The sequence below is a fragment of the Elephas maximus genome, chromosome 9, assembly GCF_024166365.1.
Source record: "Elephas maximus indicus isolate mEleMax1 chromosome 9, mEleMax1 primary haplotype, whole genome shotgun sequence".
In the NCBI taxonomy this organism is placed as follows: Eukaryota; Metazoa; Chordata; class Mammalia; order Proboscidea; family Elephantidae; genus Elephas; species Elephas maximus.
The window spans coordinates 108,798,186-108,809,393 of record NC_064827.1 but is presented as its reverse complement, the minus strand read 5'-3'; positions in this window follow the sequence as shown (position 1 = coordinate 108,809,393).

The window sequence follows — 11,208 nt, the reverse complement described above, 5'->3', positions numbered from 1 at the left end:
GGGTGGCAGGGCTTTGCTCCCAAATCCTAAGGGTCTGCACTGTGATTCACCAATAGGGGCCTGCCAGAGACTCCAAATAGCATCTCTGTCTGCCACTGATAATTCAAGCACCATTGGATCAGCTGGACAATATGGCTCAAGTAGCAGAGCAGCTTGCAAGGCAGCCTGAACCTGTTGTGGAGCCTCCTCTTGTTCTGAGCCCCAGTCAAAATTTGCAGCTTTGTGTGTCACTTGATACACAGGCCTGAGCAGCACACCCAAATGAGGGTATTTTACCTCCAAAATCCCAAGAGGCCCACCAGGCGTTGTGACTCATTTTCAGTTGTGAGAGGGCCAGGTGCAACAACTTAACATTCACTTAGAAGGAATACCTCAATATGTACCACATTGGCTCATTAGAACTTTTACTGAGGTGGAAGGCACCGGAATTTTTGTCAGATTAATTTCCCACACTCTAGCACACAAACATTTTACTAATAAGTCCAGAGTCATTGACACTTCTTCCTTACTATGTCCAGTCAGCATAATGTCATCAATCTAATGGGCCAGTGTGACATCTTGTGGAAGGGAAAGGAGATCAGGTCCCTGCAGACTAAATTGTGACATCGGGCTGGAGAGTCGATGTATCTCTAAGGCAGGACAGAGAATCTATATTGCTGGCCTTGCCATCTAAAAGCAAAACTTCTGGTGTTCCTTTGAGACACAAGGATCAAGAAAAAGGCATATGCCAGCTCAATAGCTACATACCAGCTACCAGGAGATGTATTAATTTGCTCAAGCAATGAAATCGCATCTGGAACAGCAGCTGCAAGTGGAGTTACCACCTGGTTAAATTTGCAGTGTCCCACTGTCATTCTCCAAAATCCATCTGTTTTTTGCAAAGGCCAAATAGGCAAGTTGAGTGGGGATGTGGTGGGAATCACCACCCCTGCATCCTTCAAGTCCTCGATGGTGGCACTAATCTCTGTAATCCCTCCAGGAGTTCGGTATTGCTTTTGGCTTACTATTTTCCTAGGTAGAGGCAGTTCTAATGGCTTTCACTTGGCCTTTCCTACCATAGTAGTCCTTACTCCACTTGTCAGAGATTCAATGCAGGGGCTCTGCCAGTTGCTAAGTATATCTATCATAGTGACTCTATAGGACAGAGTAGAACTGTTCCATAAGGTTTCCAAGGAGCACCTGGTGGGTTTGAACTGCTGACCATTTAGTCAGCAGCCAAACTCAACCACTATACCACCAAGGTTTCCTTATGCATTCTGGAACTGGGCAAATCACTACAGGATGAGTTCAGGGATGCACTGGACCCACCGTTAGATGAACCTGAGCCAAGACTGCATTAATAACCTGACCTCTATACACTTCAACTCTGGCTGATAGGCCACAGTGACATTTTGGATCTCCTGGTATTAGTGTCAGTTCAGAGCCACATCCAGTAATCCCCCAAAAGTCTGATTATTTCCTTTTCCCCAATAAACAGCCACTCTCACAAAAGGCTGTAGATTCTTTTGGGAAGGACAGGAGAAAGATTAACAGTATAATTTTTGGCAGTGTAGTGGGGTCCTTCCTCAAGGGGACACATCTTCCCCTTCATTCAAGGGGTTGTGAGTCTATAAACTCGTTTGAGTTTGGGATCTGATTGAGGGGTTGTGACTCTCTATTCTGGTGATTTGAGGAATTGGACTGCTGTTCACTTCACATGGAATTCTTCCGCTTGTACAGATCAAGTAAATATTCAGTAGATTTCCAATCTATTTCACTCCTAGGGACAACATGACTAAGTAGCCGATGCCATAAGTCCGTATGAGTCAGACTATTCTGATTACTGCTGTGACTTCGCTGTCCGTTATGGTAACCGCATCCCCCTTGTCTTTGTTGATCGAGTGCCCTCACTTGCGCCCTACCACTACAGGGTCCAATCAGCTCCATTGTAGTTGGACATTGTAAAAATGGCTTGGGGGTGGAGCCTCACCTACTCTCTCTTCACAAGGGGGACGGAGAATCAAAATCAACACCCCAAGGCTGATTCCTATGTGGCAGAGGTCAGATATGCCTCCTTTAGATGCCACCTTTACCAATTCTGACACCAACTATCCCTCCCACAGCACTCTCTGCTTCTTTGCTGGGCTTGATAATTCATTGCAACGGCCTCACAGAGCTCACAGACAATACTCATGATTATGGGTTTTATTAGGTAAGTAACATGTTTCAGGTTGAGGAATGCTCAGGGTACAGTTCTTCCATAAGGACAACCTCTTCCCAGCTGTGCTCACAGGCATGTCTCTCTGGTCCTCAGCCCCTGCCCTGATCAAGCAAGTGTTACAAAGCTCTTTTAGCTCTGCCAAAAAGTGCCCAGAGGCACCCTACTCTGCCAGTAAGCATTCTGCCCAAAGATACTCAGCTTTCTCATTCTGTGAGCCGGGAAGCCCAACACACTGTCTCCTGCCATTGCTTCTCTGCCACCACTTCTCAAGCTCTCTCTCTCTCTCTCTGTCTCCTGGTTCCAGAAGCTTCTCAGTGCAAGGATCATGGGTCCAAAGGACATGCTCTTTGCTCCTGGCTGCTCTTCCTTGGTTGTAGTGGAGTCTTCTCTTTCCCACCTCTGGGATAGCTCATTTCAAGCCCAGTGGTCAAGCAAAATTGACCAATCCTCCTGGTGGGCCACGATTACTCTATTTGCACAGTCTCACCCAACCACTTGCATGGGAGTTACAAGAATATGGTGAGAAAGGCCACACAAAAGCAACCCATTGCACCACAGGTATTTTAATTTAGTTAGGGTAGTCCCACCCCCCAAGTGTCTGTCAGTTTGTTGTACTGTGGGGGCTTGTGTGTTGCTGTGATGCTGGAAGCTATGCCACTGGTATTCAAATACCAGCAGGGTCACCCATAGAGGACAGGTTTCAGCTGAGCTTCCAGACTAAGACAGACTAGGAAGAAGGACCCGGCAGTCCACTTCTGAAAAGCATCAGCCAGTGAAAACCTTATGAATAGCAGTGGAACATTGTCTGATATAGTGCTGGAAGATGAGCCCCCCAGGTTGGAAGGCACTCAAAAGATGACTGGAGAAGAGCTGCCTCCTCAAAGTAGAGTTGACCTTAATGGCGTGGATGGAGTAAAGCTTCCAGGACCTTCATTTGCTGATGTGGCACTACTCAAAATGAGAAGAAACAGCTGCAAACATCCATTGATAATCGGAAGCTGGAATGTATGAAGTATGAATCTAGGAAAATTGGAAATCATCAACAATGAAATGGAATGCTTAAACATCAATATCCTAGGCATTAGTGAGCTGAAATGGACTGGTATTGGCCACTTTGAATCAGACAATCATATAGTCTACTACGCTGGGAATGACAACTTGAAGAGGAATGGTGTTGCATTCATCATCAAAAAGAACGTTTCAAAATCTATCCTGAAGTACAACACTGTCAGTGATGGGATAATATCCATATGCCTACAAGGAAGACCAGTTAATACAACTATTATTCAAATTTACGCATCAATCACTGGGGCCAAAGATGAAGAAATAGAAGATTTTTATCAGCTGCTACAGTCTGAAATTGATCAAACATGTAATCAAGATGCATTGATAATTACTGGCGATTGGAATGCAAAAGTTGGAAACAAAGAAGACAGATCAGTAGTTGGAAAATATGGCCTTGGTGATAGAAACAATGCTGGAGATCGAATGATAGAATTTTGCAAGACCAATGATTTCTTCATTTCAAATACCTTCTTTCACAAACATAAATGGCGACTATACACATGGACCTCACCAGACGGAACACACAGAAATCAAGTTGACTACATCTGTGGAAAGAGACAATGGAAAGCTCAATATCATCAGTCAGAACAAGGCCAGGGGCCAACTGTGGAACAGACCATCAATTGCTCATATGCAAGTTCAACCTGAAACTGAAGAAAATCAGAGCAAGTCCACGAGAGCCAAAATATGACCTTGAGTATATCCCAACTGAATTTAGAGACCATCTCAAGAATAGATTTGATACATTGAACACTAGTGACTGCAGACCAGACGAGTTGTGGAATGACATCAAGGACATCATCCATGAAGAAAGCAAGAGGTCACAGAAAAGACAGGAAAGAAAGAAAAGACCAAGATGGATGTCAGAGGAGACCCTGAAACTTGCTCATGAATGTTGATCAGCTAAAGCAAAAGGAAGAAATGATGAAGCAAAAGAACTGAACAGAAGATTTCAAAGGGCCTCTCGAGACAACAAAGTAAAGTATTATAATGACATATGCAAAGAGCTGGGGGAACAGTACGCTCAGCATTTCTCAAGCTGAAAGAACTGAAGAAAAAATTCAAGCCTCGAGTTGCAATAGTGAAGAATTCCATGGGGAAAATATTAAATGATGCAGGGAACATCAAAAGAAAATGGAAGGAATACACAGAGTCATTATACCAAAAAGAATTAGTCGATATTCAACCATTTCAAGAGGTGGCATATGATCAGGAACCTATGGTACTGAAGAAATAAGTCCAAGCTGCTCTGAAGGCATTGGCAAAAAACAAGGCTTCAGGAATTGATGGAATATCAATTGAGATGTTTCAACAAACAGATGCAGCGCTGGAGGTGCTCACTCGTCTATGGCAAGAAATATGGAAAACAGCTTCCTGGCCAACTGACTGGAAGAGATCCATATTTATGCCTATTCCCAAGAAAGGTGATCCAACTGAACGTGGAAATTATAGAACGATATCGTTAATATCACCCTACCCTCCCATCACACACAAGCAAAATTTTGCTGAAGATCATTCAAAATGGCTGCAGCAGTATATCGACAGGGAACTGCCAGAAATTCAGACTGGCTTCAGAAGAGGACGTGGAACCAGGGATATTATTGCTCATGTCAGATGGATCCTGGCTGAAAGCAGAGAATACCAGAAGGATGTTTAAAAAAAAAAGAAGGATGTTTACCTGTGTTTTATTGACTATGCAAAGGCATTCGACTGTGTGGATCATAACAAACTATGGATAACACTGCAAAGAATGGGAATTCCAGAACACTTAATTGTGCTCATGAGGAACATTTACACGGATCAAGAGGCAGTTGTTCGGACAGAACAAGGGGATACTGACTGGTTTAAAGTAAGGAAAGGTGTGTGGCAGGGTTGTATTCTTTCACCATGCCTATTTAATCTGTATGCTGAACAAATAATATGAGAAGCTGGACTATATGGGGCTCAGGATTGGAGGAAGACTCATTAACAAACTGCGTTATGCAGATGACACAAGCTTGCTTGCTGAAAGTGAAGAGGACTTGAAGCACTTACTAATGAAGATCAAAGACCACAGCCTTCAGTATGGATTGCACCTCAACATAAAACAAAAATTCTCACACCTGGACCAATGAGCAACATCATGATAAATGGAGAAAAGATTGAAGACAAGGATTCCGTTTTACTTGGATCCACAATCAACAGCCATGGAAGCAGCAGTCAAGAAATCAAAAGACGCATTGCATTGGGCAAATCTGCTGCAAAGGACCTCTTCAAAGTGTTGAAGACAAAAGATGTCACCCTGAGGACTAAGGTGCGCCTGACCCAAGTCATGGTATTTTCAATCACATCATATGCATGTGAAAGCTGGACAATGAATAAGGAAGATGGAAGAATAGTTGACGCCTTTGAATTGTGGTGTTGGCAAAGACTATTGAATATACCATGGACTGCCAAAAGAACGAACAAATCTGTCTTGGAAGAAGTGCGGCCAGAATTCTCCTTAGAGGCAAGGATGGCAAGACTGAGTCTTACATACTTTGGACATGTTGTCAGGAGGGATCAGTCCCTGGAGAAGGACATCATGCTTGGCAGAGTACAGGGTCAGTGGAAAAGAGGAAGACCCTCAATGAGGTGGATTGACATGGTGGCTGCAACAATGAGCTCAAGCATGAGAATGATTGTGGGGATGGTGCAGGACTGGGCAGTGTTTCGTTCTGTTGTGCATAGGGTCACTATGAGTTGGAATCGACTCGACAGCACCTAACAACAACAACAACAGGGTAGTTCCCCCTGTCAAATCTGACTTACATAAAATACTAATCACAGCAATCTTCGAGGATGCTGGGGCTCTCTTCACGAATTTGTTCCTCGTTGTAGTAAAAGGTGTGTCCTCCAGCAGCTCCATGTGTGGAGCTAACCTGATAAATCCACTCTAACATGCTAATTTCTCTGAGCTTTTGGATACTTTCTTCTACAGTATACCAAGGCAGGTCTGGTACTTCAACTTGATTTAGTGTGGGCCACCACATAATCCATGCTTCAGCAGACCACCCATATAAATTATTAGATTCTCGTCTAACCTCTCAAGCTGAAATACTGAATGTAGGATCTGTGCTTAGTGGGCCCATATCAATAAACTCAGACTGATCCGTCATTATGTCCCTTGCACCATTATCCCTTAATAGCCTTAATAGCCATTCCCACACATATTCTCCAGGTTTCTGTTTGTACATGTTAAAAAAGTCAAGCAGTTCTTTTGAAGTGTAATGTACCTCTTCCTGGGCCACACTTTGTACTTCACCTTTTGGGGCTCACTGGGACTTAAGTTTAGTTGTAAGTATAGAAACCAAAAAGGGAGGTGGGAATGTGTTATGAAAACATTCAGTAATGTCTTGTAAGGCATCTGCCTTACTTGATGCCCCAGGCAATGACTCAGACGCCTCCCCAAGCCCTGATTCAAACACCTCCCCAGTGGGTGACTCAGACTAAGGCTCTTCAGACACAGCTGGGTTAATCTCATCAGGTGAGGGTGGAGGGGCTAATGGTTTTACTGAGGAGAATGGTTTAGTAGATGAAGATGAAGTAATCTCTTCAGATGGGAATGAGAGGGCTAGTTCTGTTGACAGGAGTGATTTAACAGAATTTAAGGGCTCAGTGTCCCCAGCTTCCTGATTATCTGCCCATATATTCCAAGTTTCAGGATCCCATTTTTTCCCAATAAACGCCCTCATTTTAACTTCAGCCACCATTTGAGGTTGGAAATTCATTTGGCATTGTAATTCAGCCACTTTTACCATAAGACTCCGGGTTTGGTTTTCGATAATATCAGCTGTGTTACCACAAGAAATAAGGCTTTCTTTCAAGGCATAGGTGGAAACTTCGAGGTCGTTTATGTGGCGCTTGAGCTGTAGCTCTGAAGCCCTGAGCTCCTCTCTTTTCTTTCATCACTTCGTCTAGTGAAACTGGGACCAACCAATCAGCTTCCTTATACTTCTCATTATGACAAAATTGTAGAAAAGTATCAAACATGCGATCACCCAGAGCCTCACTTCTCATCAGTCCTTGATGTATTGGTAGTTATATTTTGAGTATTTCTATTGCCAACTAATGCTGTGGGTTAGCACTGCTGTCTTTACTACTGGAAGCAGAGTCATCAACATCTTTAAGACTAATCAGACTTATGAACCGTTTTAGAAAACTCATCCTTACAATTTTGTTTCTCTAGAATCATTCTTGGTACCAAATGTCTCAGTCTGGATTCTCTAGAGAAGCAAAACTAGTGAAGTGTGTGTGTGTGTGTGTGTGTGTGTGTAGGCATGTGTCTGTGTGTATGCATGTGTATGTATACACACACACACAAACACACATACACATAAAACCCTGGTGGCACCATGGTTAAGTGTTTGGCTGCTAACCAAAATGTTGGTAGTTCAAATCCATCAGCTGCTCTTTGGAAACGCTGTGGGGAGTTCTGCTCTGTCCTATAGGGTTACTTTGAGTTGGAACTGACTTGACAGCAACGAGTTTTTGGTATATATATATATGGATAGATATATACATGCAGAGAGAGAAAGAGATTTATCTCACAGAAATTGCTCATATGGTTTTAGACGATCCATGGGTCAGACATCAGGTTGGTGGCTTCTCTTGACTATGTAGCTGCAGGGTCTGATGAATCCAAGATTGGCAGATCAAATGGCAGGCTGCCGGCTCACAGGCTGTGGAGGCTGACATATTCCAAGATTGGCAGGCAATATGGCAGGCCACTGGCTCAAGTCCCAAGAACTGGAAATCAGATGATGATGAACTCAATGTAGGATGCAGAGCAAGCTAGTGAGCTTTGCCAGAACATCCATATATATTGCATGCAGGTCCTAATAAGCTCCCCTTACAACTGACTGGCTGATCACATCAGATCACATCTTGGAGGTGATTACATTATATCACAAAATGGAGGATAACTACATCATTACATAACTGTCAAACTCCAACATTACATAACTGTCACAGCACTGAGAATCATGGCCCAGCCAAGATTACACACAACCTTAACCATTATACCCAGGATATAGTTTATTCTGTGAACATTTAATATGTACTTAGAAGAATTTGTATTTTGCCTTTGATGGTGGAAAATTCTGTAAATGTCAATTAAATCCCACTGGTTGCTTATGTTGTTAAGTTCTTCAATATCTTTGCTTATTGTCTGTCTAGTGGTTGTATCATTTTTGTAGATTATTTAAGTCTCCAACTACAATTGTGCGTTTCTCTATTTGTGGTATTAGTGTTGCCAGTTTTTGCTCCATGGGTTTTTAAACCCTATTATTTGGTGTATTCACAATTAGGATTATTATGTCTTCTTGGTAGCCTGTTAAGTGAAAAATGTAAAAGACTAGGTATTATATGATTCTCTAATTTTTGAGCTTTAGCATTATCAATAGTTTGTTCCTCTTTATTGCTAAATATACTTCATTGTATGGATTACCACATTATATTTATCCACTGAAGGACATTTGGATTGTTTCCAATGTTTTGCTAGGAAGAGTAAAACTGACATGAGTATTTGTGTTCAATTTTTTTGTGAACATAAGGTTTCATTTCTTTAGAATAAATGCTGAAAATCTTGATTACCAGTTTATATGGTAAGTGCTTGTTCAGATTTATAAGAAACTGGCACACAATTTTCCAGAGTGGCTGTAGAATTTTTCTTTCACACCAGCAGTGTAAAAGGGATTCAGTTATTCCACATGCTTATCAGCATTTGGTTTTATCACTATTTATTTTAGCAGTTCTAGTAGGTGTGTTCACCATCCATGTGTCAGTTTGTTGTACTGTGGTGGCTTGCATGTTGCTGTGATGATGGAAGCTATGCCACTGGTATTTCAAATATCAGCAGGGTCAGCCATGGTGCACAGGTTTCAGCAGAGCTTCCAGACTAAGACAGTCTAGGAAGAAAGCCTTTGTGATCTACTTCTGAACATTGGCCAAGGAAAACCTTATGGATTACAACAGAACATTGTCAGATATAGTGCTGGAAGATGTACATTTGTGCCAATGGTTCTTGGTGGCTACTGAAGGGGACCTGGACTACCCTTCAATCAAGCAATTGGGGATTTGTTAACTGTCTAAGGTTTCAAAACAGGTTGAGAGGCCATGATTCTCTACTTTGGGGACCTGAGTCATGTTTTTTGCTATCAGACTTAGAGTTCTTCCTCTATTATAAATCAAGCAATACTTTGGTAGGCTAAGAACACACACTACGTAAGATTTAGGTTCATGCTGGACGTGTAACATTTCTGTTTAGGCAAAGTCTCCAACTATCTTGATCATAGGGTCCTGAACTGAGTTATTGAGTGTAAGCTCAGCTTTTAATAAAGTGGTATTTTACAGAAAAAAATTCATGCATCACTGTTCGTAAGGCATAATACAAACTAATAGCAATCCAAGCAGTCATTAGCTCAAGGAGAGGTAATGAAACTAAAATGTCACCTGCCTCATTTTTTAATAAAAATGTGATAATAGAGAAATTTCCTTCACACATTTGACCTAGATCTCATTAATACGTATGTATGTAGATATATAAATTTATTCTCAAAAAGGTGAAGATTTTGAAATATTACAAACCTAAAATTTTTTTTGCGTCTGTATTTCCTTTCTCATCAATACTGGAAACCATGCTTAAAGGTCCTCTCTCTTCCATTCTCTTATCTTGGGCTACAAATGTGATTTAAACCTGATCAAGGCTTTTTCAAGATCTGAAGATGAGGTATGACATCCAATTATTCCAAAGTAAAAAAAAAAAAAAAAGTTTTTTTTTAATGGGATATCTGCAGTAATTGAGCACAGGTATAAAATACAGTACAACTGGCATCACACATATTTGTAACTATAAGAAAAAATCACCCCCATTTTATGAATTTCTATGAATTATTAAATACTAGAGCTGTGTTTTGTACATAGTGATGATTATGTCAAATATTCAGCAGAAGCCTCTATTGTCAAACAAATGTGTGACAACCAAATTCAGGGATAACTCGTACATCACAAGTTCAGCTGTAACAAAGCTAACTCTTTTTGCTAATGCTTCTCTTAAAAGATTGCATGCCGAGAGTGTAAATGCCTAGTAAGCAAGCAAGAAAAAAAAAGATTGCTAATGAAAGCATCCTATAAATTGTGTTTACTTTCCTTCAAACTCAGTGTTTTGGGTTGCTTAAATTTACCTTAGGGTGCCACAACGAAGGGTAGTGTTATGGATTGAATTGTGGCCCTCCAAATTATGTGTCAAAATTCTAACCTCTTTACCTGAACATATAACCCTGTTTGGAAATAGAGGATTGTTTTATGTTATGTTAATGAGGCCATACCAGTATGGGTCCTAAACCTAATCACTTCTGAGTTATAAAAAGATCAGAATAAACTCAGAGATACACACAGGGGAAGACAGACAACAAGGAACACCAAGGAGTGCCAAGAAACACCAAGGAATGCAAAGGAACTCCTGGGACTACCAGCAAGGAAGACCACCAACCTGGAGCAATGCCCTAAATTTGAACTCCTAACCCCCTGAACTGTGAGAAAATAAATTACTGTTCTTTAAAGACACCAAGTTGTGGTAGTTTTTGTTATGGCAGCACTAGGAAACCAAGCCACATAGGGATCACACATTGTGATTATTAGTCAGCACATAAAGATGAGTTTCTCCTCTACTCTCGCAGGAAGGAAACATAGAATTGGGTTTGTAAGCAACCCTGATGCTTTTACAACAAGGATTTTGCTTACACTTACATTTTTTATTTACAATGCTGTTGTTAGGTGCTGTCATGTTGGTCCTGACTCATAGCAACGCTATGTACAACAGAACCAAACACTGCTTGGTCCTGCACCATCCTCACAACCGTTGCTATGCTTGAGCCCATTGTAGTAGCCACTGTGTCAATCCATCTCATTGAGGGTCTTCCTCT